This window comes from Lissotriton helveticus, chromosome 5_1 (genome assembly GCF_964261635.1).
Source record: "Lissotriton helveticus chromosome 5_1, aLisHel1.1, whole genome shotgun sequence".
In the NCBI taxonomy this organism is placed as follows: domain Eukaryota; kingdom Metazoa; phylum Chordata; class Amphibia; order Caudata; family Salamandridae; genus Lissotriton; species Lissotriton helveticus.
This window is the reverse complement of record NC_136065.1, coordinates 469,695,798-469,719,112: the sequence shown is the minus strand read 5'-3', so window position 1 is coordinate 469,719,112 and position 23,315 is coordinate 469,695,798.

Genomic DNA, 23,315 nt, shown 5'->3' with positions numbered 1-23,315 from the left:
ACCCTGACCAAATGTATTACAAAGTGCCCTTAGGTCAAAGGAAGGTACAAGTAAGAATTTCAGACAATTCCCTAGGATCACACAATGTAGTCAAGCATGGTATAGGAGCTTCTATTACTTAAGGCCATCTCATCAGAAGTTGTGCCTTCATGGATAAGATTCAGCCAGCAGCAGCATGTCCGGTTGGGGGCTAGTTTGACTTGGGTCACAGGCAAGTGTGTCAAGTGAACAGGACCATGTACCTAGGTCACACACATTAGGCAGTGGGGTACAATCCACATGAATGGGGACTGCACCAGAACGGAAAACTGCAACGGTTAGATTATGACATAATGTCGCCACACCACCGATATTGTTAACAGTGTAACAGCCTTGAGGATGATCAGCTGAACCGCACAGGATTTAACTGCAGGTAGAAAATTCCTTTAGGGGATTATGGGGACATGGGGACAGTTTGAATCATACAGGCAGGCATTTCTCAGGCCACTTATTTATAAGCACCTGAAGCTGGGGGTGCACGTAGCTCGGTGAGGACGGTCACAAACGTATATCGCGCGTTGTGTCCACTCTAGCAAGACATTGTTACACCCTTTCTACTACCGTGATTCTGCATGTGGTAGATGGGTACTAGGAGGCAGACCAGTGAATAAGCAGGCCTCTTAGTCGGACGGACGGCAATAAATTCCGGGGAGATACCTAGTGAGCTAGGTCCTATTCATCGAATGGGCTCACTCAGCTGTGAAGAAGGCAAGAGTTTGGGAAGCAGCCCTGCCGAGAGAGGAAGCACCATCTCATAAACAAAGAGAGGCGGAGTTTGGGAACTTTTCCTTGAAACACAGAGCACGGTGAGCCATTATTTCAACCTGCAAACAATCCTACTTAAGGACAGAATATTAAATAAAATAAAACATGTGGAACTTTGAAGGAGGCCAGCTCGAGGGACTTGCTGTCCCATAATGCAATTTGGTATAAGGGTAATCAGCTGGGATAACATTTCTTTTTGACACTTTTGCCACAAAGAACCTGCTCCGCAGTAATCTGGCGTTGTAGCACACCAGGGAGGCATTCGGCTTCTCCTGGTGGGCCCGATGATGAAGCATGTCACCACCCAGGGTGGTGAGTGAGGGCTTCCTAAAAATAAAACCGCTGATTTCCACTGTGACTTCTTCAGGGAGATTTCTTCTCTGTGTCTAGTGCTTACACACTTCTCTCACAACACTCTTTTGTTGTTTTACAAGATTTAACAGGGGGACCAAGAGTGTCCTTTTCCCTCTCTCTCAATTTGTTATTACTACTTTCATAGGGAGGGGACATCAGCAAGGCACCACAACAGCTAAATATCGCAGCCAGAAGGTGAGGGGCTGGCATGCAATACGGTCATGTAATTTAGCAGTATACGGGGGAAGGCGCAATGCTATAGGCGTCATATTGGCCATAAATAAATACACGGGCAGAAGGGTACAGTGCCAGGAACCCGCAAATAGAGAGGGTTTTTAGAAAGGGTTTGCGTAAATTAGGCATTCCACAAATGTGTGTGTTGCGACTCCAATGAGGGGGAGAAAGAAGAGTTTGGTACACTCATGCTGACAGTAACTAGACCACAGCTTGTATTCAAATTTGGAAGGGGCAGGTAAACTTCCACTGCTGGTGCGGTACACAGGTATTAGTTTCAACCCCCAATTTTGGGATTAATCAAGTACGGGGGTAAACAAGGACCTAGTCAACCCGAAATGTAAGGCACCCAATTGCACACAGTGCACAATGGATTAAATCAGACATAACCAGAGTTACAAAGAGCAGTAGTTTCCGTTGGGTACGTTTATGGCTGGTGTGGTACTCCTATACAGGTGGAGGCCAGCTGGCAGAGAGAAGGGTACGGTGTTGCCCACAAACAATTACTTGTTAACAAATGCACGGTTGGCCTGGGAGGCCAACTCCAATATGTTTCTAGTGTATTCTGAAATCAGTGACCGGACGGTGATGGTTAAGGCACAACCCAGCAACACCTAACAAGTAAGCTTGTATTGGCACAGTGCATCATAGGGATTGCACCCTGAACTGCGGTTAAAGTAGAGAGCAGTTCTTTCAGTTCCGGGCAGGCCATCAAACACGCCTATGGGTGGGTAAATAAAGCTGTGGTTAAAACAAAACAGTAGTAATTTAAGTGGAGGCCATCAAACATGCCTACGATGGGGTGCACAAACCCACCAAGCAGGAGGGCCTGATTCAACTTCATTCAAAACCAAATAACATAAGTGCGCTTGGTAAATAAAGCATGGTCTCTTGAGTGCATACGCCACAAGGTTCCCCCAATAGGGACGGGGAACACCTGCGGACTGGTAACCTTTCAGAGGTAGATACGAATTGTCCAGCTAGAAGGACTGGTACCCACATGTTGCAGAAGGGTAAGGAGCCTGCCTTGGTGGGGGGTAGGCTCTGGATGTGAAAGCAGCCACATCCAGGGATTTGGTGGAGTTACAGGGCGATCCGGATGCTGATTGGTACAAGGTGTACCCTATCAGGAGCATAATAAGGGTGCATTATGCCAAAATCCCAGGAGTTTTTACAGGAGGACCCTGGTTGAAAGCAACGGCACCCCGCTAGTTCTTCGGGTGGATGTAAGCCTGAGCAACCGGGGGCTTGCCTGGTTTTGCTCCTCCCCTAAAAAAACGTGAGTAAAGGGTATGGACTGGAGGTCCATGATATGTAAGGGGGATAACCCCCACTGATTGGATTGGCCACGGTGCAGTTTGGCTCATTAGGTGGGCAGGACAGCTTAGGTGAGTCACCACTGCCTGCCCTTGGATCGCCCGTAAACTAACCCACCAAGATGGCATACTCCTTGTATGTAATAAACCTGCAGCAAACTTTCTCCAACAAGAACTTGTGTGGACTGGTTATTTTGCGCAGCGTGACTAATTACTGTTGAGCGGGGGGTTGCCGATATCGGCACTATAGAAAAAACAGGGGTACGCAATTGAGGGCCAAGAAGAGGTGCAGTAGTTATTTGTATGATTGCAACTGTGGTGCATACACACAGTGTTTCAAAGGTGTAAAGGGCCAGGGCCTCAGGGGTAATTGGGCCTTGGCACGGCATACAACAGAATCACCAGGCACACTTCTTTACAGTCTGGACGTGACTAGGAGCGGTCCACCGCCCATTTATTTATCCCTGCCTGCTGTGCCTGGCAACCAGGGTGTATGATTCACATCGTGTTGGTAGAGTCAGGTGGTAGTCTACTAAAAGTAAAAGGATGAACATCAGAAGTTAAAAAATAAGAAAACATAAGATTCCCTAAAACCACCTGTAATGTTAACCTCCCACTTCGCATGCGAGGGATCACAAGCGAAGAATTTCGGAACAAAACATAATTTACTCAGTGAGACTTAACTCTCTGAAGCAATCAAAAGTCTACATCAACAGGGAGGAGCTTCACGCGTTTCGAAGATGGACGTGTGAGCTAAGGGCTCCCGAGACCCTTTCCGCCTCCCGCAACTATCCTGTGATTAATCCTGATTTGGATGACGGGTACTTGTTATTGATGCCCTGCTGATGTTCACATTCTTTTCGAAAATCGATTTGGCCGCCGGACACCGGACTTACTGCACTTTGAACTTTGAGGCCCACATCGTATGCCAACCGGGGGCTCGAGTCCCCGAGGTACCCAGGTGGTAATCGAACAACAACGGCTGATACGCCACGCCCTCTACCCCTGGGTTACTTTCGGTTTCGTTTTCGGTCGTTGTGGTCAGCGACTTGCAGCCGATCGGCGCACCGGCTCTGTTATTGTGGCCAACCTTCAGTCAGCGTTGGATCCCTGCCCTCTCGCCTTTACGAACTTGCCACGACGGTAATCACTTTGACCAGATCCTAAAGGTCCCGTCGGAGTTTGTTGCCCATCATGGCGGGCAGGGCGGTTGTTGAGAAGCGCACCACCAGAGGCCCGTCCCGGGGAGGGGTTGCCCAATCCCAGACTATCGATCGCTTTACTCGCCCTAAGGGATCCCCGGGCGGGTCGAGTGGGGCCCTCGAGGAAACTGGTGACGGTGCTCCTGAAATTGAGGAGCCAACTTTGAAGGACGTTATGGGCGCCATTGTAAGTGTCCGGACCACCATGGGCCAGCAATATGAAACCTTGGCAGCTAAGATAGACACGGTGGCGATCGAGGTCACCGTCATCAGGGCGGACTTGGGGAAAACTAATGACCGGGTCAAGTCCCTTGATATCAAGACTGCGAGTCTGACCACAGATGTCTCGGATCTTCAGACCACAGTTCGCAATCTCCGGACGACTAATGATCTGTTTGCCCGTCGGCTGAAGGATTTCGAGGGCCGGGCCAGACGCAACAACGTTCGCATCGTGGGTGTTCCGTAGACCTCCGCGGACCTGCCCGTAGACGTCCTGGTGGAGGACCTCGTATTGAAACACCTGGCACCGAAGGGCCTCAGTAAACTTTTCGCTGTGGAGCGGGCTCATCGAGTCCCTGGTGGGAAGCCGAAGTTGGGAGCCGCTCCGCGGCCCATAATAGCCAGGATTTTTAATTTCCGGGACAGAGACGCTATCCTGCAAGCCTCCCGCACGAATGGACCCACCAAATTTGAGAATGTATCGATCAGTTTTTACCCGGACTTTACTCAGGCGGTGCAGAAACAACGAATGGGCTTCATGGGAGTGAAAAGGCGCCTTAGACATATGGGTCTGAAATATGCTATGCTTTTCCCGGCCCGCCTGAGGATCGAGCATGAGGATCGTGCGTTTTTCTTCGATCGCCCTGAGGTGGCTAGTGACTGGTTAGACACTTTGCCGACGCGCCATGATGGCCCGGAGAGCTCGAGGGGTGCTGAAGGCGGTTTGGCGGAACAGGAGTAGTGAGTCTGCATCGGCGAACCTGACTTCACGGCAGTGGCTCCGAGACTGTGTTTTTATAATATGGATACCCGGGGGTGGGGGGGAACGGGGAATCTTCCTCCTCTGGGGACTTTTTCTCTCTTTTTGTAGGTTAGTTTAATGGGGCGACAGGCACACTGCAAGTTGGGGTGGCTTTTCGGTCTACCGCAGGGGTGCAGGGAGGGGGGTTTGTGTTTTGTGGGTTCACTGGGGGTGGTGGGGGGGGGTTCTTTCTTTCTTGTTTGTATCGAGGCTGCACTTTGTTCCATATTTGCTGCTATGTGCTTGTTTCATGGTGGGGGGGCGGACTGTTTACTTCTGGGATGGGGGGGTAGGGGGCTGAGGGTGTTGAGCTGGAACGGTCTTGGTGACAGGATAAAGCGGGGGATAGTACTGCAGTATTTGAAGCGATCCTCCCCAGATGTGGTTTTGCTCCAGGAGACGCACTTGGTGGGTAATACGTGTCGGGCATTGAATAGGCTAGGTTACCGTTTGGTGGCCCATTCCGGCTTTACCACTGGATCGAGGGGGGCAGGTATCCTGGTTAGGAACTCCCTCCCCCTGGAGATAGATGGCACGGTGTTGGACGACAAAGGCCGCTATGCGGCTATTACGGGGAGGTGGGAGGGGAAGTTGATCTCCATATTGTCTGTCTATGTTCCGCCTGGTCTGCAGTCTACTACATTCACCGATTTGGGTGGGGTGATTCTGGGGCTGCCTGATGGTTTGTTGGTATTGGGTGGCGATTTTAATTCTGTGGTTAATGGAGAGAGTGACCGTAGCCCCCCCCAGGCTTCTACCCGCATCACAGTTATGGCTGGGGGAATTTTTGGATGCTTTTGGGCTGGCGGATTGTTGGAGACAGCTGCACCCTGGACAGCTCCAGTACACCTTCCACTCGGGAGCTCATGGGAGTCTCTCGAGACTCGATTATATCCTCGTGCCGGTGGTGCAGTTGGTCTCGGTACGTGAAATCAAGCATTTGGCTAGGGGGATTTCCGACCACTCCCCGCTTTGGCTTCAAATCGATGTACAGCTGGGGGCTGGGGGTCGGATTGCCCCGATCAATCCATGGCATTTTCAGAATCCCAAAATCAGATCGGAGGTGGTCAAGTGTATGGACTTCTACTTTTCTGAAAATGAGGGATCGGTGTCCTCCCCGGTCTCCCTGTGGGAGGCCTATAAAACTGTGATCCGTGGTCAGACTGTCTTTGATCGCTGGCGAGAGGAGGCGCAAAAATGAGGAGGTGGTGAGCTTGGAAACTGAAATTGCTGGGTTGGAGGAACAGTTGGAGTCTGGGGTTACACCCGAGCGATTGCACTTTTTAGCTCTTAAGCAATCTGAATACAGGGCTTTGGTGACTGACGCGGCTGAGGCGATGAACCGTGTGCAACAGGGGCGTTTGTATGATGTGGGTGATAAAGCGGGAAAGCTGATTGCTTGGCTGGACAAACGAGACAGACTGAATCGAGTGGTGCCTGTGGTTGAGAAAGTTGACGGTACGCGAGTGGTGGACCCGATTGAGATAGTCGAGGTGTTTGCCTGGCACTTTCGGGTTGTATACGCGCCGGTCTCGAATATGCCAGAAGAGGACTCGCACTTGTTGCTTCGTGATCTCGTGCTGCCTAGTCTCTCGGAGTCGGACAGGGTGCTTATGGAGGCGGACTTTTCACCTGATGAGGTTGCACTTGCTATACGCTCCCTTCGCTCGGGGAAGGCCTCGGGTCCGAACGGTATACCGGTTGAATTATACAAGCTATGCCCGGACAAAATGGCGCCGTATCTTAGTCGGATGTTTGCGGCATCGCGAGACCTTGGGTCCCTTCCTAGGGATCAGAGGCTGGCGTCCATTGTGGTTATCCATAAAGATGGCAAGCCCCGTGAGCGCTGCTCATCGTATCGACCGATATCACTTTTGAATGCGGAACCCAAGATATTGGCGAAGCTTTTGGCAAATCGATTGGTCACGGTGATTAGTGATTTGATACACCCGGACCAGTCTGGTTTTATTCCTCGTCGGAATACTGCGCTCAATCTCCGCCGTCTTCACGGTGTCCTTGCGAGGGCGGAGTCTCTCAATGAACCAGCCATCTTGGTTTCCCTTGATGCCTCGATGGCCTTTGACACGGTCGAGTGGCCGTATTTGTGGGCTGCTCTTGCTAAATTTGGTTTCGACCCGAAGTTCATCGCGTGGGTCAAGCTTCTGTATGAGCAGCCGTTGGCTCAGGCTGTGGTTAACGGCAGAGCCTCGGAGCCCTTTGTTCTCGGACGAGGCACGCGGCAGGGATGTCCTCTGTCGCCGCTTCTATTTGCGCTCGCGCTTGAGCCCCTTGCTGGGAGCCCTCACGCAAGGGTATTCGATGGTCCCCTGACTTCGAAGATCGCATATCACTATATGCCGACGACATATTACTGTACCTGACCTCCCCCCGTAAGTCACTAGGAGTCCTCTTCGACGTTTTGAATTCCTTCGGACGAAACTCCGGTTTAGTTATCAATTGGGCCAAGTCTTGTATTTTCCCACTGACTGGAGACTCGCCCTCTCTGCCCCGCACTTGCCCGATACCGGTTTCTAGAGGGGGCTTTAAGTATTTGGGGATCTATATTTCACTGGACCCCATGGTGCGCTACGAGCGGAATTTGTTACCTCTGCTTGTCCGGCTTCGGTCGGACGTTGCGGCATGGTGTAGTTTACCCTTGTCCCCATTGGGAAGAGCTGCCCTGTTTAAGATGATGTCTCTTCCCCGTTTTCTGTATGCCGTCCAAAACACGCTTGATCTGGTGCCAGCCAGTTACTTTCGTGAAATCGAGGGCCTCCAGAGGAGACTAGTGTGGGCTGGACGGCCCCGCATTGCGTTGGCGAAGTTGACGTTGCCCTGGTAAGATGGTGGTATAGCATTGCCTGATATTAAAAGATACTACTGGGCATCTCAGCTGAGCGCTGCGAACCATGCCATGTACGGTCCAGCTCTGAATCCCGCATTTGAGATGGATCGGTGGCTGTTGCCCGGGGGTGATTATTATAGGGCGCTCTATTCTCGAGGCGCCAGGAGGAACCTGACGGGTCCCACTGGAGTGGCAGTGCAGTGTGGTGTAATGCAACCACGGCTACGGGGTGGGCGGATAAATTGACCAGAGCGACCCCATTGTTTGCCTCTGAGAGACTGGGGGAGCTATGGACGTCGAAGGGTTTTGATAGATGGGACCTCATTGGCATTAGTAAAGTGGGCGATCTCTGGGCTAAAAATAGAGTTAAGACCTTTGCTGAATTGAAGCAGGAATATAATTTGAATGACACGGAGTATTTTCGCTACTTCCAGGTTTGACATGCCATTGAATCGGTTTTTCCAGCCGGATCTACTATCCCGGAGTGTTCTCCCCTGGAGGACAGGGTACTGGACGGGCATGTTCCGGACAGCACTATCTCCCTTATCTATAAAAAACTCATCAATGATCGTTCGGACCTGCTTGTTCAGCTTCGGAGTGCTTGAACTAACGATGGGCTGGAGTTGGATGATGAAGACTGGCAGGCTGCGATATCCTCTCCTAAAGAGGCCGCGATCCCAGCGCGTCTGCGACTCGTACAGCTGAAGATTCTGCACCGAGTCTATGTCACGGGTCCACGATTGATGCATATGGGTTTTTCTGCGGATGGGCTGTGTAGGCGGGGCTGTGGTGTGCTTGCTACTTTCCTCCACATCATATGGGAATGTCCGGAAATGGTGTCTTTTTGGACTAGAGTGCATGCGGTGATGGGTGAGGTGACGGGCGTTGAGTTGTTGCCTGAGGCCAGGCGCTGTTTGTTGAACATCTGGGAGCCGAATGACTGCACTGCTGCTCAGACTCAATGGGTCACGCTAGGGAACATGGTTGCGAAAAGAGACATTGCTCAATTGTGGGGATCTCAGAGGGCACCATCAGTTCGCAACTGGGAAGAGCACATGGACTGGTGCATGTTCAGAGAAAAAATTGTGTATGTCTCCCGTGGCAGGCCCAAGAAGTGGGGCAGGATTTGGGACCAATGGAACTCATATCGAGGGGGGATATGTGATCCCCCCATTACTGAACCTCCCGACACTCCTTGTTCTCCTTGACTGTACGTTTCGGTTTCCTAATTTCCCGTGTTCTACGATTTGTTTCTTGCTCTGTTTCCCCCCCTTCTCCTGGTATCTCTTCTGTTTCTTAACACTGTTCTTTGTTCGCCTCTCCCCGCGCCATATGGAACTGATACTATATTGCAGGGTACAGCCTCGACTCTTTTTTCGATTACGTTTTCTTGTTTATTTGTATAAAATGTGAAACCTTTTCAACATCCTTTCATCCGTAGCATTTTGAGTAATGTCTTGCAATATTGCTGCCGGACCTTCAGTTGTCGGCTGATGAGCTGTGTTCTAACGCGCTACTGTTATTTTGTGTGACTGGCCGGCCCTGGCGGTTGTAGGCTTGTAATTGTTTCCTTTCTTGCTAATAAAGGTTTTTTTAAAAAACAAAAAAACCAAAAAAAAAAAAAAAGTCTACATCAAGGGCTATACAGAACTCCTTAATAAATATATAATTAAACACGTCAAGTTACAAAATGCCTCTACTTTGCATCCAAAGAAAAGGAAAGCCAACACCAATGTCGATCTCAAGGTTTTATTGAGCAGTCGGTCTCAAAATGTTGCACTAGTCAGACTTCTTTTCACACAGGGCAAGTGCTACAGAAGAAAAGTAATTTTGCACGAAAATACTTCAAGCTTTTTTAGAGGTGCTCTAGAGCCTCCCTTGCCCCTGTTCCAGCACCACTGGCAGGGGTCATCACCCCACGACCCCAGAATCATGGGAGCATTCGGCTCCAGCAGCAAATTAGTGAATGCTTTTTCAAGACAGTAGCTTAACCCCCTATTTGATCCCCAAGCGTGGGGCGCAGGAGGGGGGAGTGGCTGTATAAGAAAGGTGGAGCTTCACACCTTTCAAACAGTGGCAACTCTGGAATAGACTATGATATCCAAGAAGGAATCCTTCAGCTCACCTTCCACCATCAGCCACTTCCCTCTCCGGGTGAGAAGCTGAACAACAGGGGATTTCCTAGAGATCTGCACCTCTATACCATGGTAGCTGAATGCACACTATACGCCATATTTCTTTGCAAATAAAGATACATTATGGGGACTGGGTTTCTAAACTTTCATGACAGTGGGCCACACTCCCGCATCTCTCATGTATACAGCCCCTTTTCAGCACCCCTAGGGAGCTAAAGCATTGGGCTTAGCAACAATCTGGCCTTCCTGGGGCATAGAAAGACCACTAGACAGACAGCAGGGTACCCCTGAGTGAAATTAACGAAAACACTTAATTGTGAGGTGACAGGGATCCACACTGGCACTGGGAGTGAGCCTTCTACCTTTAGCTGACCTATCCATTTGTCAGCTTCCCAGTTTGGTGAAGGATCCTGAAAACTCACTATATTAGGCATGTAGTAAGGCATTAGCAGTCAAAACGCCATTCATCTGTGGCCCTGTGGCATACCAGAGGATTTTGGAAAGGGGAGAACATACTCTTTCCATTGATACCTGTCCCTGAAGGATTTCTTGTTGAGGAGCATCTGAGTACTGCGATCCTCAAGCAGAAATTACACATACTATGCACCAAGGATTTATCTTGGGGTATGACCACCTGTTGTACCCAGCCCTCTCTGCAGGGTCATCCCCAAACCTTTTGCCTTCACCCCTCCTGTTTTCTGAATTTCGATTTTGTTTCATTACAATTCTGAGCAATTTACCACTGCTAACCAGTGCTAACATGCTTGTGCTCACTACTTAAAACATGGTGAAATTGGCCTACTTCTAATTGCCACAATAAATTTACTTATATGACCCTGGTAAAGTGGTACAACATGTACCCAAAGCCTGTAAATTAAATGTTATTAGTAGGACAGCAGGGTTTATTGTTCCACCCAATTCAGTAGCCCTTTAAAACATGCCTCAGGTCTGCCACTGCAGCTTGAGTGCAGCTTTAAACTGTCAATTAGACCTGGCAAATAAACCATTTGCCAGCCTAAACCTCCCTGTTTAACACATACTGTGAGGCCCACGTCTCCCATTGAATACAATTGGGTTACCTTATTACATTAAATTTGTGATAACTTTTGATTGGGAACAGGTAGGAATGTAATGTTTGGTCTCAAAGAATTTCAATCAGAGTTCAGTTGTTATGAAAGACGAGTAGCAAGACAGTGTGGCATGGTAGTACATTTTAGTACTGTATGCAGGGGTGGCTCCTCTGCAATGGCGGAGGAGCCCTGCCCCACTGGCTCAAAACTGGCAGATAAAAAATAAAACAATATTTTAATATCGGTTTATTTTTCACCAGCTGGCTCAACCAGCGTGTGCAGGGAGGGACGGGGTCGGAGCCATCAGAGGGGGAGGAAGACTGGCTCCTGCACTTTAAGCGCACGTGTGTTTGGCCAGCTGCCTCATGCCGGCCAAATAGACATGCGCACCTAGGTTTCTCCAACCCAGCTGTATTGAACAGTCGGGCTGGAGAAACAGCACAGACTCCCAGTCCTGAGCGGACCGTCAAAGCAGCCCGCTCTGGCCAATCCCCACACTGCTCTCATGCTTGAAAGCAGCACAGGAATTTCCACAGTCAGCCTCTGATGCTGACCAAGTGGCTGCTGGGACCCAGGAAGTATCAGAGAACATAGGCACAAGGCGGCAGAAGCAGCTACGTTTTTATTTTATTTGTATTTTTAAACTTGCGTCCCCCCATGCTGCACCCTCCTGCGCTTCCACCTCCTGCGCTCCCCCTCTCTACCAGCACCACCACTGTTTACATGCGTCGGTTGCCACTGACTGTATGGCATGCAAATTTGAACCAAGGGCTTTTTTCTAGCTCTGGTTATTGTTTGCAAGGCATTACCGGCATATGGGGGTGTGTTTGATTGACATCACACCTCCGTTCCTTCTCCCAGTTCAAAATTTGCAGCCATCTACCAACGTGCCACATTTGTGTGAAGACCCCTTCCGAAATATCAGCAGCATGGTCCCTGTTTTGACACCACCCCTCCCTTAGAATAAGCTCCTCCACTAATAGGTACAGATTTTATTGGGAGAAATGTGGCAATGCGCAAATCGTATAACACTTTATATTATTAATAACTGATTGTCGTAAAAGTTTAGGGTTACTGGTATGAGTGTCAAAAGAACACCTGTACTAAAAATGCACTGCATTATGGATATTCCAAATTTCTGGGAGTTAAGAATATCATATTTCGCTTAACTCTGATTCTTGAGTACAATTAAAAAATGTCTAGTTTCCCTGGTAACCAATGTCTATTTATATTTCAATGCCAGGTGACAGAGGCCCATTCCAAGCCCCCCAAGCGCCCCCCTCTCCCAGAACTGAGCAGAGTGAAGAACACTCACTGTTAAGAGTTGGCACACCCTCTTTGTCCTCTGTATCTGTCTCGATCTCTGAAGCACCAGCCTCGTGTGCGGTAAAAGTCAGTGAAACAAGCGCTAGTTTGGTATTGGCCGTGCCCTGAGTCTTGTCCCTTGGGGTGGTTTTGATATGAAGAGCGGCTGACTGAGCAGCCCCTGCCCCTGCCTCACCCGCCCCCCTGGAAAACCTGTGGGGTGAAAATTCTTTTGATATTGGATTGCACCTTATCCAACAAGGTAAAGTTCGCCACAAACTTTGCCAGCTCCTTGACAAAGTGGTCCCTGAAGAAGCCCCCTTGCGCCACCACCCCTGCCTCCAAGAAGGCCAGGTCTCCCAATTTGGGGTCAAGCTTGATGAGTGAGGAGCGCCAACGACCCGCTGAAAGGGCGCAGTTGGTATTACCTATCAAAATTATGGTACGCTGTGCCCAGTTTGAGAGAACCTCTAGGGAAATTAGGGCTTCTGAAATCTCAGCCTCTTTTGCCATGTCTAAGACCTATGGCGTCCAGAAGCTTATCCTGGCATGAGCGCCATGACCTGCAAATGCCCTTTTTTGGGACTTCATATACTTTGCTAGAAAGGTGGCCATTTTAGAATCGATATCCGGGATAAGAGCGCTCTGCCCTGAGGCAGTTTCGGGCTTCCTTTTCCAAAGGTTTGTGGAGGTAACCAGCAAGGAACTTATCGACCTTGTCGCCGGGGGCCCACACCACAGATCGCAGATAAATAATGTTGTAATGATCCAGCATACTCAAATCGCCTCCCTGCTGCTGGGGAGGCGCCAAAGCCAGGTGCCAGGTTCTCAAGGAGCAAGCCTCGTCCCTTGAGTCCCCTGGGGATGTTGGGGCTCTGAGGGAGCCAGCCCCTGTGAAGCAAATTTGAGAAGGAAGGCCTATTTGAGGCATGAATGCATCACTGTCCATCCCTCTTCGCACTTCTTTTTTAATGGCGGGGGAACATCTCTTGGGGAGTCTACGAGGGGGTGGGTTTGCATTGTTGGGGATGTGTGCTTGGACCTTGGTGAGCTTGACGCACTCCTGCGCAATCCTATCAGAGAGGTAAGGCACTGCTCCATAGGTCCCACTAAGTCATTGACAGTCCTATAAATTGAGGTATCCACTGCCTCAAAAATCCTTATCCCATTGCAAATAAGCAAGGGAATCCTCCTCCTCATAAGTATTATCAGAAGTCTCCATGTGTGACCAAGGTGTTTAACAGTAAGAAGGTCAGTGTGAGGAAAGACACATGAGGTGTAGCTTTAAGGCAACACAGGTACCTGTGCAGAGTTAGGAGCTGGGGAGACCCATGCTATGTGGGAGGGCCTGAGGCACACAATCGAGACACCTATCCCCAGATAAGCTCCCGCCCTTCAACTTCAATCGGGCTCCGCTGCCAGATATTGTCTGAAATATATGAGGAAAAATTCAGTGAAGTAATTGCCGAACAGGTATCAATGCAAGAAGTGCTCTCAATTACAGACCCCGCCGGGGGCGTAGCAATTAACTGCAGGAAGAATACAGACCCCGTTGACCATGTGTAACCCATGACCATGTGTAACCCATGGCAGCGGGGACCATGTGCAACCCATGGCAGCTTGTGGCTCCAGCAATGCAGACTTTTGCTGTGGAGAGGGAAACAAGATGCACTGCTGGCAGCCAGCGAGGTGTATAGAGCAGTGCCCCCTCGCAGGTGAAGCACACACCGTGTTCGGTAAATCGGGCCATGGCCGCGTGAGGAGTGTAATAGTGATCACGTGGCCGGATTGGGGCTATGAAAGAGAAATAAGCAAACACAATGTTACCGCCTGGAGGAGGAACAAATACATTACCCTAGCAAAGTATTACAGTATTAAGCATAGCCTGAAAAAAATTGAGGAGAAAAAGAATCCCCCCAGAGAAACAGGAAGAACATTTAACTGGCTGCTGAGCAGTGAGGAAAGAGGGAGCCCAGGCAGTGAGGAAGGACTGTATGGGACCCTAGGCTATGGACAGTGAAGAAAGACTCATGCCTTGTTGATGTTTTCATGGTGTTCTGAGAATTTTCTTTACTGAAATGTTAAAATGGTAATCCTCGCCTCCAGTCCTGACATAGAATCTTGTTTCAAATATAATGTCTGAGTTTCGAAATCTGCCACTTCAAGGGTAAAGAATTGGCTTCTGTCCTTGATACCCTTCGAAAGTCCTAAAGAAGTAACTTGGATATTCACCCATTCACTGAGCACTAGTGTGCCAGACCTTTTTGTTTGTTAAAGAAAAGATGTAGGATGTTTAAACCAATCTACCTCGTTAGTCTCTTTGTAGATCTTTTTATAGAAGATTTTTTAATCGGTTTTCAACATAATCACAGAAACTGTACATGGCACGCACATTTTCAGTATGTAAACAATACTTATACCTTTGCTCTTGCCAGCACATCTGCTTCCGTGTTAAAAGTTCTCATTGATTTTCTCCTCACCATATTCCATATTGTGTATGAAGCTTCTCCTAACAGGTGGTGAGTTACCATTTAAAGGTCTCTCTTTCATATCTTTCTTGTAATAATCATACTTCACTGTTCTACTGTTTATCACTGTTGGGAGTACCATTACACTGCTGATTCAACCAACATAACTCTCAACTCCTCTGAGTTGTTACATAATTATGGCATAATCACAAGTCGTGTTTAATTTTGGTAATGTTTGGTGTTCCTCCATCCTTATCGTATTTTCAATGATTCTCAGACTTTACCTGTTTTACCTAAGAGAGGCAGCAAGGGGGGCAATAGGCAGTCCTAGACAAGTAAGGAGATGGGTCTCGATAGAGCTACCCTGCGAGACGTAGAACTCTGTAGAATGTATCTTGGAGAATCCATTCACCATCTGGACTCATGATCCTGGTTGCTACTTTCTTTGTGCACCTTTACAAACCATTGTTGGCACACAATCAGGGAAAACGCTGAATCAATATCTCCCTGAGGACATTATAGAAAATTATATATTTTATGTTTTTATGCCAAATTTGCTCAGTATTCTGTTACATTTCTTAAACTTACGGACATAAATCCCTGAATGTTAATCAAGGATGTGGTACACTGAATGTCTGTAAACTGCCAATACAAAATATTTGTAGTTTTTTTAATGAAATGTAGTCTGCACAATCAAATATTTAATATTAGCACAAATATGTGAATTGTGGCACAATCATTGTTCATGGTGCACGGTTCAGTTGATGAATGTACTCCTGAGGCGGAAGCCGGGAGTTTGAGTTGCTGTGCGTTCTTGTAATTTTAACTACCATTTACTTTGGCATTTTGCTACTGTTTTAATAATCCTTACCCCACATCCACCCTCACTCAGCCGAGTAGGTGCTGAGTGTTTTCATGCCTCGGAGGCTGCCGGACTATCGAACGGCCATCTTGGAGGGAATCAGGGTAGCGGGCTGGTGGTTGGGAAGCGACCTGCATTGCTATAAAAAAGACGGTCATGCCTCCGCCCAGCGGACGCGAACAGCGAATGCGCCATTACCGCACCGAAGGAGCGCCAAAGGAGAGCCCGTCCGCGCCAGGACGGGCCCAGGGGCCAGCACCCATGAACAAACCCCTACAGGGACAGGGATACTGAGGTACAATAAGGAACAGCTTCTGGCTCTCAGGGGAAAGAGAAATTTTAAATGTGCAAACATCATATTACACGAAAAGAGACACAGCTTTTGTCCCTGTTGTAAATATGACCTTTCTTTCTGTGAACCCCCCATGTCATCTAATGGTACCACTATGGTATACTCCCTAGCATTACTCAACTGCCCCTCCCTTCCCAAACATGCAAATGAACTATGCATGTTACTAGAAGAGAGATGCCCCGATGTTCTTTTCTTAACAGAAACCTGGACGAATGCCTCTTCTGATCCTGATGTGGTCACAGCTCTACCCCCAAATTATGTCACAGGACCGAGACAAGGGCCAGGGCGGGGGAATTGCAATTATTTATAAAAATACCTACTGTTGTAGATTAACCTGCTGCACCATCTCTGATTGTGAGAGTTTTTTGTTTTCTATCATGTTTTCTTTCACATGTACTTTATCAGGGATTCTTCTATATCGGCCCCCAGGAGCACATGCCAATTTTTGTAATGATCTTCCTAATATTGCTATTAATCACGCAAGTACCACCCCCAACTTTTCCATTGTGGGGGATTTTAATATCCATCTTGATGAACCCGACGCCCCTGCCTCCCAAAGTCTTATGGCAGGATTAGAAGTGCTCCAACTGAAACAAATCGTCACAGGATCCACCCACAGAGCAGAACATCTGTTAGACCATTTTTTCACTAACCTTGATAACATCAGCCTGAGGGAGTCCACTGTGGTTCCTTGGTCAGATCATGCTCTCCTGTCTTTCTCTTGGTCCCCCCCTGATCTGTTACCCCCCGGCTATAAGAACAAATAAACTGAGTCGTGTCTGGTCTAAGTTGGTATTGGAGGAATGGGATACGAACCTTAGTAGGGCCGTTCCAGCTATTAGCACTAATCCTATATTGGCAAATGCAGCTTTTGATAATTGGCTGGAATCCTCTCTGGACCTTACTCTCCCGAAAACAGAAATCTGTCACCTCATTGGCGCCAATAAAAAAGCATGGTACACCCCGGAATTAAAAACACTCAAGCAGGGGAAGATGGCGGCGGAGTAGGACGTGTTGCGAGTCCCCTCCGGCGCCCGGCCCTGCTTAGCTTTGTTCAGCGGCAGCACCTGGAGTCCCTTCAGCCGACAAATTGCTCCTGACCCCCTCCGGAGTGAGGTGCGACGCTGGGGGCGACTCTCGAGACCCCCTGAAACGGGAGACGTGATCCCCGAGACAGCGACGCTGCCTGGAGCCTAGGGCCTACACGGTGCTCCGGGCGGGGGCCGCCTACAGCGGGAGAAGGCTTGGAGCGACTCGGCGACAGGAGGCAGGAGGTGAGAGGGGAGCCCGAGCTGGCCCGAGGGCACCCTAAATTCCTTCTGGTCGCGAGCGGACACTTGCCCAACTCCGGGGCCTTGGACCTCCGGTGGGGGCGGGGCCTGCGGCCCGCGTTAGCTGGAGGGGAGGCGCGGCCGGCGGACTACTCGAGGCCGGGGATCGAGGCCTGGTCCGGGAGGCGGCCGGCGCGGCTCCTGGGGCTCGGCCTTTGCTCAGTGGCCGGTCCGCTGTTACAGCGGGGGCGGTCTTGGCCCCCCGTGAGCGGAGGTGCTGCGGACAGGCGGCGGAGCGGGAGGCGGCCTTGCTTTGGCTCCGGGGGACTACCTGACCCGGTGGCAGCGACGACCTGGAGAGGGGAGCGCTTGAGCCCGGAGCCCCCTTCGGTGAGCTATTGTTGGGCTGCTTTGCCAGGATCTACAGTACTGCTGCAGTGGCCGCGTTGAGAAGTGGAGCGTCCCCCGGGCGGAGGGTCTACCTGGCGCCCGGGTCCCCAGAGGCGGAGCGGACCCGGTAAACGACTTGCGGAACGGCGACAGGGCCCGGAGCCGGATCAAGGACGCGGAGGGTGAGACCGCTGATCGATTTACTGGGCTGTGGGCCTAGCTGAACTGCATTACTGGCGGCTCGGAATCCTTGGCGCTGCCACGTGTCTCCCCCCTGTGGCCGCTTTCGAGGTGCTGGTCGAGGGGCCTGCCTCATCAAACTTCTTTGGGATATTGGAGCTTCGAGAAGCGGCTGGTGGTGCTGTGGGCCTCGCTGGCCTGCCTGCCGTCCCGCTCCGGGACGTTCTTTCGGCCCCCTGGGGGCGAGGGTCTGGGGCAGAGATGTCTGCTAATTCACGCAAAGGGAAAACTGTGAAGGATGGGACTAACAAGAGCTCTCAGTCCCCGGCCTCCCCGGGCCAGAGTTCATCCTCGGGGAGATCGGACGATGAGGCCCCGGCAACGAAGGCCTTCATGAAGGAACTCTTTACCTCCATCAAAGACGACATATCGGTGCTCCGAACCCAGCTCACGTCGGATCTCCGCGAGGTGCGGAGGGATGTCGACAGCATAGGGGAAAGGGTGTCCACCCTGGAAGACCACGACCTCAGTATGGCCAATGATGTTCATCTGCTGCAGCAGGACGTCCTCCGTCTCATGGAACAGAATATAGATTTGCAGGCCCATGCTGTAGACCTTGAGAACCGTTCCCGCCGGAACAACATTCGCATTCGGGCAGTCCCCTGGGACGGTGAAGCGGGAGATCTCCGAGAATATGTGCAGGCTCTCTTCCTTCAGATCTTGGGCGAGGAAGATTTGCAGGAGATCAGGATGGATCGGGTTCATAGAGTGGGTCTGCCCAGGCGGAACGGAGGCCCCCCCCCTGACATCCTGGTGTGTGTCCACGACTTTCAAGTCAAAGAAAGGATCCTGAGGAAGGCCTGTGATGTCCCCTCCCTGCAATTTCGGGAGCATCGGCCTCAGCTTTATCAGGACCTGGCCGCGTCGACACTCCAAAAGCGGCGCGAGTTCCGTCCCGTCACTACATATCTCCGAGAGCACAATATCTCCTACTCCTGGGGCCACCCTTTCCGAATAATTTTCCGTTGGCAGAACAGGCTTGCACAGATTCGTTCTCTCCGGGAAGCAAAGGAACTATTGGGGATTGGGGATGAATCCCCGACGCCTGATCGTCGGAGTCCTTCGCCGCGGAGAAGGCGCCGTTCTTCGTCCTGGCACAGGGTGGGCCCGGAGAATCGCAGGAGGCCGGACCACACGACTAGCCTTCAGGAGCGGGGGAATGCAGTGGCATCTGTGGCCTCCGCCACGCTTCCGCCGTCACAGCAGAGCTCTGGGGTTGCCTGATCTTCAGTTCGTTTGCCTTGGTGCCGGAGGGGCACGCACTCGCAGGTGACGGGGTTATGAATTGAATTTGAATTTAAAAAGCTTGTATAGCGCAACATACACCATAACGGTTTCTTGGCGCTTTTGGAGACATGAAGAGCAAAAGGAAGAAGGGACCGTTAGTGTGGGAAGGCCTGAACAAACAAGAAAGTTTTCAGGCCCTTGCGAAAGAGGGAGTATTGTTTAATCGCTCGTAGATGGTCAGGAAGGGAGTTCCAAAATACGGGGGCCAAAACTGAGAAATTGGAGCCTCCCCATTTTTTCCTGGTATAGCGAGGAACCTGTAAAAGGGACTGAGATGATGATCGAAGCTGTCTAGTGGGGACATAATCTTTTAAAAGGGAGGAAATGAAGGCAGGGGCCGTTCCCTGCCGTGCCTGGAAAACCATGCACCCAGTCTTGAAGAGAGACCGTTGCAGAAAAGGCAACCAGTGCAGCGCTTTCAGCAGTGGTGTAGAGTGGTGGAAACGGGGGAGGCCATACACCAGCCGAGCTGCCTGGTTCTGCACAAGCTGGAGTTTACGTAGGCTGTATGCCGGGATGCCGTTGCACAGGGCATTGGCATAGTCTAGCCGGGAGATCACCAGGGCAGACATGATAAGTTTGAGAGCCAGAGGGGAGAAGAACCGGGAGACAGTGCGGATAGTGCGGAGCTTCAGAAAACAAGAAGAGACGACAGAGCTGATTTGTGAGTGGAGAGTGAGCTGATTGTTAATTTTTATGCCCAGAGTCTTGACCGTAGAAGAGGGAATAGGAGGGGAACCAAGAGTGGAGGGCCAGAAAGAAGAGTTCCAGGGACTGGAGGAGCCACCAGTGAGCACCAGCTCGGTTTTATCTGGGTTCAGCTTCAGATGGTTGTGGCTCATCCAGTCCCTGATGAAAATCATAATAGCTTGAAAAATTGGAAATAGCGTGAGGGGAAGAAGAGAGGTTGAAGACAAGCTGGTGGTCATCCGCGTAGTTATATACAGTGACCTCCAGCTGCTGAAGCGCAAAGATAAGAGGATAGATATAGAAATTAAACAATAGGGGGGACAGAGAGGAGCCCTGGGGGACACCACAAGTGATCTTAAGAGGGGCTGCCGTGAACTCTCCCAACCGGACCGCCTGTGTGCGATCCCGCAGGAAGGACGAGAGCCAAACTAGTGCTGAGCCCCCGATTCCCGCCGCTCCGATACGTGAAAGCAAGATGGAATGATCCACCGTATCGAAAGCGGCGGAGAGATCGAGGAGCACCAGGGCTTGATGTTTATTTGGTCCAGGCCCTCCCTGAGGTTGTTCAGGACCGACACCACACCGGACTCAGTAGAGTGCTTGGGACGGAAACGCGCTTGGCAGGGCGCCAAGCCTCCCGTAGCCTCTACATGGGCACCGAGCACCGAGGCAACATGGCGCTCGAGCACCTTGCCCAAGTATGGCAACAAAGAGATAGGCCGATAGTTGGTTAGGATAGCTGGATCGGCACCTGGTTTCTTCAAGATGGGCACGATGGTGGCCGCTTTAAGAGCCGGGGTCACAATCCCTTGTGAGAGGGAGCTGTTAAGAAAAGTGATCGGGGGCTGTATGCAAACTGAGTAGATTTGTTGTAGGATGCGTGCCGGACAAATATCAGCAGGGGAACCTGACTTGACTTTAAGAAGTGTTTCCCGGAACACTTCTTCCGTAATAGGGGGAATTGAAAATAGACAAGGCGGCAGGGTTGGCGGGCAGGGGTCAACATAAGAGGCAGAAGGAGGGGGAATGTTGTTCTTGATATTAGAGATTTTATCAAGAAAATAAGAATTCAAAGAATCACAGAGGGATTGAGTGGGAGGGGGTTTAGACATGCTCCTTTCTGAAAAAGCTAACTCGTGAACGATAGAAAAAATTTCTCGCGATTGATTTTCTGCTGTTAAAATTTTGGCTGAGAAATAGGTGGTTTTAGTTTCTACGATGGCTTTTTTGTACTCCTGCCGTAGAGTTAGATAACAGGTTTTCAGTAGGGGGCAATATTCCCTTCTCCATAATCTTTCAGCGCGCCGGAGAGCCAATTTCTTTTCCTTTGAGTCTATGTCAAACCATCGATTCGCCTCCTTAGCTCTTTTGATTGATATCCGGCGCAGGGGGGCTGATAAATTACAGCCTCCCGCAAGCCAGGTATCAATCCCAGTAGCTTGTGATGACGATGGTAAGCCAGCTAAGTCAGGTGTAGAGGCTAGGAGGGAGGATGACAATGAGGTCAGATCGACACGGTTCCAGTTCCGTGCCCAGATGTTTTTTCCCGCGAGATCTTAACTGATAGACTAGGGTGAAGAGAGAAGAAAATAGAAGCATGGTCAGACCATGAACAAGGGGACACTGATATGGAGGAGATAGAGTAATTAAGGGACCAGACTTGGTCTAACACGTGTCCACCGGTATGTGAGGGGACATGAATGTGGGGAATAAAATTTAATGAGTGGAGCGAATCGGTAAATTGCTTTGAAGCAGGGCATTCTGACGGATCGTTGGGCCAGTAGTTGAAATCACCCAATATAAGAATAGAGGCATGATTGACCGCCAGCGTGGCCACTAGGTCCTGAAATGCTGATGTGAAGTGGGGAGTATTCTGGGGTGGTCGATAAGTAAGTAAACAGATAAGTGGGGGGGGAAAAAGTGACAGAGCGAGCCACAAGGTACTCAACAGAGTTAATAGGAACGGAAGGGAGGAGTTGAAAGTTGTACTCTGATCTGGCGATGAGTGCCACGCCGCCTCCTTTTTTCCCTGCAGGGCGATCGACCCGAAGGGCCGCGTAAGCAGGGGGGAGAGCCGCTAGGAGAGAGGGCAAAGACGAGTCGCAAAACCACGTCTCCGTTAGACACAATATGTCTGGCTTCTGGGAGTCAAGCAAGATAAACAGATCCTGGTGGTGTTTCACAGCTGATCTAGTGTTTAATAAAATAAAGGACAGGGAGGAAGGGGGAGTAGGAAGGGAAGGACGAGACACCAAAGTAGGAGGGCTGAGGCCGAGGGCAGAGATGTTACTGCTAATGGCAACAGGAAGCGGCCAATTACCTTGTAGGTGTTTCAAACTCTCCGAGGAGTAGGTGGTAAGGATAGCAGAGTGCCGTGTCCCTAGCCCCGGTCAGCCGCGGACGGGCGCAGACGGGCTTAACTCAGGCGCAACTCCGGCACGCCTACGACGCGCCCGCTGCGCTCGTCCGCTGCGCTGACACATGTGGGCCGTTAAAATAGTATGGTGGCGAGGGGGGTGTGGCGAGGCTCTAACTCGCACCAACCCGTTCCAAAATGGCGCCCGCGGCCGCTGGGGAGCCCGTTAGGCGGTGAGCCCACAGCAGGCGGCTGGGCTTCTGCACGAGTGGGGATCCACTCTAAAGGTAAGAGTCCCCGCTAGTAGTCAGCGGAATGGAGGTGGGGTGATTAAAAAGAGAGGGGTCGCTGCTTGTCGTCAGCAGGACCAAGTCGAATACAATGCTGCTCGTAGTCAGCAGAGACAAAAGTTATAATTAAAATAAGACAGCGCTCCAACAATCGCGCGGTAGCCCCCTGCCACAGGGCAACTAGCAATGTACTTTCTGAGAAGACACCCCGGTCTTTGGCCCTAGGAGACCCGTCCTTGGGTCCCCATCTACGCCCCTTGGGAGACTTTCTCACTCCGGGACTCATTTGGTTTGTATTCTGGGTTGTTGGGGAGTTGGGGAGAGGGGGGGGGTACCGGGTGGGGAGGGAGGGGGGGTTGTTGGGTGAATGGGGGTAGGTGTGTGGGGGGGGGGGGGTGGTGATAACGAATGGACGGGTGTGCATGTGCAGGATTGTCTACTGGCCCGCTGCTACTGGGTTTGGAGGGCACTCGTCGCTCTGTGCTGGGCCCTGTGGGCTTGTTGTCGGCTTGGGAACGAGAGCTGGGAGTGGTCCGGGGGGTGCCGGCCCTGGGAGGGGAGGGGGGGGGTCCCTGGCATGAGTGCAGACTGGAGAGGTGTATTCTGGGGGGGTGGGAGCCTGCTGGATTTAGCTACTGTAGAGTCGGGGGGCCGGATTTGCTTCCATGCCTATTAGCGTGGGAACTTGGAACGTGAAGGGCCTTAACTCCCCGCAGAAACGCCTGAAATTGTGGAAATATCTGCTAGATCATCATTTGGAGGTGGTGGGGCTTCAGGAGACCCACCTGGCCCGTAGAGATGAGCTCCGGCTCCGGCATAAGCA